At 38.6% G+C, this 7500-nt stretch overlaps 1 protein-coding gene across 1 annotated transcript in view; it reads right to left on the bottom strand.

Annotated features, from left to right (window-relative positions):
• Positions 1–2593, bottom strand: part of LOC143035853 (juvenile hormone esterase-like) — a 98066-nt gene extending 95473 nt beyond the window's left edge. Inside the window, exon 1 of the mRNA XM_076202943.1 lies at positions 2442–2593. The gene's annotated coding sequence lies outside the window, so the exon portion shown is untranslated. The remainder of the gene's footprint in view (positions 1–2441) is intronic.
• Positions 2594–7500: the final 4907 nt, after the last annotated feature.

Here is a 7500-nt window from a genome sequence, read left to right as displayed (position 1 = left end):
ATTGTCTCTTGTGATCAATGTACAGGCTAATTTGTTGTCTGCTATTTCTTTGTTTAATACGTCCACGCGACATGTTGTACATAACCTCCCTATGTATGCTAGACACGCTACTTCACCTCACCTTACTCCGACTCCTACTCTCCCCCCTCACCTCTCCCTCCCCCTTCCCCTCCCCCTCCTCAAGCTCTGAGAAAGTCTTCCAGGGTCAGGTCATCGGAGGTTTAAAGATCGCGCTTGACCTAAGAGTGTAGCATTCTAATTTTTCCTGTGACCATGTAACGTATCTGTAGATTATGTTGCCTTCACTGTCCTTGTAACTTGATAATGACTCTTTGCAGTCGAAACGTCAAATAATTAAAATGGAGAACTTTGTAAAGTTCGTTTCCGCTCATCCTCCCAATATTAGAACTTTAGTGAGGAAACTTGAAAATATTAAGAAGAAAATTAATAACTGTGAAAATGCTGTGGTGTTCAATTCAGTGTGCGTATATATATATATATATATATATATATATATATATATATATATATACACCGTATGTATTACAATTGACATGGATTATAGTGTAGGAATTTGGGATTTATGTTTTTGGTTGTTTTTGTGAGAAGTTGCAAAAGTTGATTGGACTGTACTTTTCTCTATTCATTCTGTTCCATTATGTTATGAGTTAAATGTTGCTGATATTAGTTTCGATAAGGTTTGTGAATAATTGCTGGTTATATTTTTGTGGGAAGTTGTTATTTCTGTAAATGATGTTGCTGTCTCTTTCATTACTCTTGTACATAGATTATGGAAATCTGTGGATTTTCTTGTTTGTTCAGAGCAGTTAACCTTTGAGATTAAAAAATGTAAGTTTGAGATGGAGTTATATATTGCATTTGTGGGTTTAGATTATGCATAGTATGAAATGATTATTGGTCGTCTTTGGGAAGTTTTGAGAATGTGTCTTTCCTGAAATTTCTGTGATCTTTGTATCGTAGTTTAGTTTGTCTGAGCTATATAGTTTCAGAGCTGAGTTAGTAAGGTGATAATATTTTGTATGTTGAGTATCGATAAATGTATTGGAGATGGTTATATCATGTTGGCAATAGATGGAGTTAGTATAGTTTTGAGTTTGATATAACTGTATTATTCTAAGGTGTCACCGTCAGAAGGAAGTAGGGGAGATTTTTATATAATGGGAAAGAGTTTTTGGTAAGTGATCGTGAGTTCCTTGTAACCTATCGAAACGCATGACGTCTTTGCGTCTGTAGGTAAAATAATTATAAATAGTGGTATAGTTTTATGTGTTGGTTATGTTGATTGTGGGATTCTTCGTTGTATTTTCTTTCATTTGTCTTGTTTTACTATGTGTTAGCTTTGGGTAACTGCCTGTGAGATTTCCTCGGGGCTGGATGGGTTACGATGGGGTTGTGCTGAAAATGTTAAGTTGAGCATTTTGATTCAGTCTAAGGTAAATGTGATAGTCTATGAAAAATGTGATATTGAATTGTTATATATGGGTTCATTTTTTTGAGTACATGATGGCAGAGGTGATAATGTAGGTTGTACTTGAAAGGTGTATTGTCTTTGATGTTCATATATAACGAATTAGAAAAAATATCTCTTAAGTATATTGTGTCAAAATGCACTGTGTGATGTTTTGTTATTCAATTACTAAGTTCTATATATTTAAGGTTTGATATGTTTACATAGTGTTTGATATTCTATATATGTTATTCGTAGTATGTGTTTTTATTTCTTGTATTAGCTGTTGGTATAGATATTTTTGGTAGACCTGTGGATTGGAGAGTTTGTTGTATATTATTTACTTTATATGTTAGATACTATGTTGATTTGAGGAATTGGTAGTGAATTATGTGATTACTTTATGTTTTTTGTATGTGAGATCTGTTTAATCCATTGGTTTTTTTTTATATTCATATGCACTTATTGGTTTGTTTGCAACATACTATTTCTATTGAATGTGTTTACATTTTGAGTAGGTGTAATGATTTGGGGAAAACAACGTACTTATCGTATATCTGTGTCGATTTGATGTGTAGTCCAGGTTCACTGACGGATGGTGACTGACGGTGCTTGGAAGAAGTTGTGGTGGTGTCTTGATTTTGCTGAGTTGTAATTCTATCGTGCTCCTCGGGTGGAGGGTGGTGGTGGGTGGATTGAGTGGTCGTGGGTGCTGAGGAGGGTAGTGGGTAGAGTATTGAGGTGGTTAAGCGGGCCCGAACTTAACCGTTGCGAAGTTCCTAGTCGTGAATGGAAGTGGGTTGGAGGGTTGCAGATAGAGTGTTCAGGTGGTTAAGCGGGTCCGAGCTTAACCGTCACAAAGTTCCTGTCTTCGCTGGTCATGAAGGGGGTGGAGGTGGGTGGAGGGTATGCTCTTGCCCAGCTCCTGAGTTATAAAAAGGGAAATTAGTGGGAGTCGATGGTTTATACTCACGATGACTGATGGCGTTATTTGGGGACGGTGTATGTGGAGATGTCTCTAGACGAGTCTCATCGGCCTAGGGTTCTTTGCGTCCTGACTGAAGTCGTTGGGGGTACCGAGTGGGCCTTCAATTCGGTGCGCTGGATCTCTACAGCTGATTGGAGTCGTCTGGTTTCTGTTTTGAGAAGTAGAGAGGTCAGTGGTATTACTTAGTGAGTGAGACGTTTGCTGAAGGGGCAAGAATAGCTTTGTTGGATGACTGTCTCGGTCAGTTGGCGGGGATGAATGCGTATAGGGAGGTGGGTGCTTAATTGAAGATGTTGCTCGCTGGGAGGTGTGAGGAGTTGATGAGAATATTGTTATTTGATTGAAGTTTGATCACCTGGGAGGTGCGCATAGCTGATTGAAATTTTGTGGTTTGATGTCCTAGCACTGGGCTTGCTTGATTGGGCTTTGATGTGATGCACGGGGCTTCTTATGGTTTGATTGGAGACTTGATGCGGTGCTACGTTGAGTTGACAGACGTTTTCTCCTACTCTGATAGTGGTCTCTCTGCAAACAGCTGTCCTCCGATTGGTAGCAAACTGCCACCAGGTGATTTAAAAGCCAAATGCCTTACAATTTTGCAACCAAATCTAAGATGGTTACAACTGCAGGTCACACCTGTGTCGATCGGTAAATGTTCTTAGAAGTCAGAATGTCATCTCGAAGGGAGCGGTTGGTGGAGCGGTGGTGTATAGATGTGCCGCTTGCTTGAAAACGTGCTAAATGGAATCCTGTGGCTAGATACCTCGATTCCGGAGGCTTGATTGAAAATGTGGTTATAATTCGAATCTTTTCGATTTCACCACTGTTATGCCTTCTGCAAGGATATAAGGACTTTCTGTTTAGGAGGGGTTCGTACTTTGTAGCCTTGATGTAGTTAAGGCAAATCCAACCGGAAGGTAACATAAATAACTATTTTAATTAATGAAAAAAATCAACAAAACAATCATACTATATCTTTACAACAAAATTAACCAATAGACAATTCGTAACGTTTTGTAAAACAAATATTTCCTTAACCTGAACAGAAAACCAAGTCATGAGAATAACTTAAGGTACGTGTAACACAAGGGTGTGCAAAGAGCGAAAGCGATGTGGGAGGGTAAGTTACGTCTTGATAACCAACGGAAGAGTCTCTCTGGGACTGGTTGAACGACATATATATAGGGCTGGCGAGGATAGGAGGAAGGAAAAAGAGGAACTGGACAGAACTAGTCTGGACTTTCAGACGAGCAGTAGGGAGGGGATCGGAGGGGAGGAGAGTAGCAAAACCACACGTTCACAGGCAATTTACGGGACATACATAATTATACACTTCATCCTTCCTTATTTCTCCTTCATTTTTCTCACTCATCACTCTCATTTTCTTAGCGCTTTCCACTGCAGCTACCTTTCCCTACCTATCCTCCTTCACATTTAGCAACTCCCTAAAATACTCTGCCCACCTTCCTCTCACTGCCTTCTCTTCCATCATCATCTCTCCATCTGCACCTATTACCTTTTCTTCTCTACTTGATTCGCCTCTTCCTCTTTTAATTTCCTTCCAAAACAACTTTTTATTACTTTCAATTTTTTTGTCATACTCTTACCCCATTTCACATCTGCTCTCCTCTTTGCTTCCTTTATCTTATGCTTAACTTCCCTTTTCTTTACTTTGTACCTCTCATACGATTCCCTCGTCCTAATTTGTAGCCAATCTATGAATGCCTGCTTCTTCTCTTCTACACCCTTCTTTGCTTTCTCATCCCACCACTCACTACCCTTCCTTCTATTTCCTCCCGCCCTCCTTGTTCCACACACCAACTTTGCACACCTTATGACTCCTTCCTTGAACCATCCCCATTCCTCCTCCACTCCTAGTTCTACTCTATCCTTTACTCCCTCCCACTCCTCTCTCAACCTCTTCTTATACTTATTCTTCTTTTTTTTCATTTAATTAGTTCACTCTAAGTACTTCCCTACCTTTTGCCCTTTTCCTCTTTCTCCGCCTATTCTCCACTCTCAATTTACCTTTCGCCAGAAAATTATCTGATATTCCCCCACTCTCTCCCCTTAGGACATGTACATCCTTAACTCTTCCTACCATACTCCTGGTCACCACTATATAGTCCATTAACGCTCTATCTACCACCCTTCCATCCACCACCCTCTCCCATGTGTACTTATGCTTGACTTTCTTCCTAAACATTGTATTTGCTATCATCAACTCTCTTTTAAGACTTATCTCCACCATCAATTCTCCACTAAGATTTTTACCTGCAACTTCATACTTCCCAATCACTCCGTCATTTGGTTCATTTCCTACCCTAGCATTAAGGTCTTCCAATACAACTACAATGACATTTCTTCCTAATCCCTCTATGCACTCATTTATATCTACCCAGAAAGCCTCCCCTTCCTCTACGTTCTTCTCACTACCAGGTCCATACGCACTTACAAAAAACCACATCTCCCTTCCCAGCTTCACCTTTATCCACATCAACCTTGATGAAACCTCCTTCCACTCCACTACACGCTTACTTATCTCTTCACTTACTAGTATAGCCACCCCTTCTCTCCCTCATCCACTCTTCACTCGTGAGTACCTCCCAGCTACACTCCCAAACTCACACTCGCCCTTCCCTTTCATTTTAGTTTTACTCAAAGCCAGCACATCCATCTTTCTTCTCACAAACATACTGCCTATCTCTTCCCTTTTACTCTCATCTGTACCACATCCGCGCACCTTAAAAGACCCAAACCTTAGGGTACTTGTTGAAAAACACCCAGACCCTCTTATGCTTTTACTTTTTTTTTTTTTTTTAGGAATGTCCCCTTTTGGGGCTACAGGTAGCAGGACTCTTAATCCCATTCCCCGTCCCGTTTTTTGTCGCCTTTTACAACTCAGGTGGAAAGACTTGGTGGTAGCATTTTCTTCCCCACCACAGGGTAGGCGAAAAAGGGAAATAAATATTCAGAGAAATGGTACAGGACAGTAACAAGGGATTGGGGGACAGCATAAATGAAGGACAGTCGTTGTATAAAAGTGTCATAATTTCTCTATGAACAGAGTTTTCCTCTATCACAGACAAAATTATGTGTGGCTCTGGTCCATAGGGGCGCCCCATATAGACCCTAAAGTATCAATTGCATGAGTAGAAGCAGATCAAGTTTGCTGTACATGATCTTCCTTGTCTGAATCCAAATTGATTTGGATTCAGTATAGTTGTTTCTTCAAAATGTTTAACCCATCTATTTTTGACGACCTTTTAGCAAATTTTTGCTACTGTACTTGTCAGGGAGACCGATTTGTAATTTGATGGGTCTTCCTTGTTTCTTCCCTTATAAATTGGTACAATGTTTGTCTTCTTCCAGTCCTGTGGCACTTTTCCTTCTTTAAGTGTGAATTTAATTATATTGTATATTTTGTCTGTTAATTCTTCCATGCATTCTTTTAGTATTCAATTTGCAATTCCATCTGGACCATGTGATTTTCTGATGTCAAAGGTTTTGATTTGGTCGCTAATTTCTTTTTGTGTTACAATTATTTCTTTCATTGAGGGGGATCTCTCTCTCTCTATTTTCTCACAGTTAGGTGAGTTTTCTATTGTGAATACTGATTTGAAATGGCTGTTCATAATTTAAGCCATTTCCAGTTCTTCTGTATATTCGTGTTTACCTTGGCGCAGCTTTTCTATTTCTTGTTTGTTCTTCAGTTTGCCATTTACGTACCTGTAAAATAGTTTGGGTTCTTCCTTGCATTTTTCTATTTTTTTTTTCATATTTTCTTTCATCTCTGCTTATTTTCACATACTAATTTCTTAGTTTGATGTACATTAGCCATTTGCTTGTTTTCTTGTCTCTTTTCCATTTCTTCCAAGCTTTGTCTCTTTTATCCTTAGCCTCACTACACCTTTGTTGTACCAGCTTTTTATGTATGTTCTTTCCATTTTTTGTTGTGGTACGTATTTTTTAACTCCCTCATTGTAAATTTCTTTTAGTATATTCCATTTCTCTTCCATCCCTGTTTCTTCATTTGGGAATTTTTCCCAGTTCGGGTTATGAAAGATTTTTTTTTAATTTCTCATACTTTTTGTTGTTGTACATTAGTCTTCCTATTCTATGTTTATCATTTTTGCTTTGATCCATTTGCTCTTTCAACGCAAATTCTATTAGTACATGGTCATTCTTTCCTATTGGAGTTTTGTAATAAATTCTATCGACAATTTCAGGCTCTGTCTTAAGTATTAAATCCAGCCTTGATGGTTCTTCACTACCTCTGTATCTGTTATTTTCTCTTACCCACTGAGTCGTCGTGTATTCGATGGTCATGTCAAGCAGGACGTTGCCCCAGAGTCTCCACCCTTCACTGTTATTTCCTCCCAACATATTTCTTTTGAATTAAAGTCACCCATAATTACTATATTTCCTCTGTCCTTCAGTATATTAGTTAATTAATATTTTGTATCTTCTAATATTTTGGAATGATCAGTTTCTGTCCAGGACTGTGTTTTGGGGGGCACATACACCACTACAAATTTTCTAATCATATGTTTGCTTTTAACTTGTATCATAATTGATTCTACATTATTTTCTCCTTCAGTTATTTTTCTTACTAGTCAAAATTAATACTCCGCCACCCAGTTTATCCTTTCTATTCTTTGTCCAGCAGTTGTATAAACCTTGTCCCTCAGTGTTGGGTGGTGGAGTACACTATAATTTAGTTTCCACTATTCCCATTATGTCTGTTTTTTCTAAGGCCAGGTAATCATTCAATTCGTTCATTCCTGAAATTTATTCCATCTGTATTGATTCTACATTATTTTCTCCTTCAGTTATTTTTGTTACATTTAAATCTTTATTAGTCAAAATTAATACTCCGCCACCCTATATATCCTCTCTGTTCTTTGTCCAACAGTTGTATAAACCTTGCCTCACAGTGTCGGGTGATGGAGTACACTTTAATTTAGTTTCCACTATTCCCATTATGTCTGGTTTTTCTGAGGCCAGGTAATCACTTAATTCATTCATTCCTGAAGTTATTCCA

The sequence above is a fragment of the Oratosquilla oratoria genome, chromosome 19, assembly GCF_046742065.1.
Source record: "Oratosquilla oratoria isolate Oo_2021 chromosome 19, ASM4674206v1, whole genome shotgun sequence".
In the NCBI taxonomy this organism is placed as follows: Eukaryota; Metazoa; Arthropoda; class Malacostraca; order Stomatopoda; family Squillidae; genus Oratosquilla; species Oratosquilla oratoria.
The sequence above is the reverse complement of the archived record's forward strand: the minus strand, read 5'-3'. Positions and strand labels throughout refer to the sequence as shown.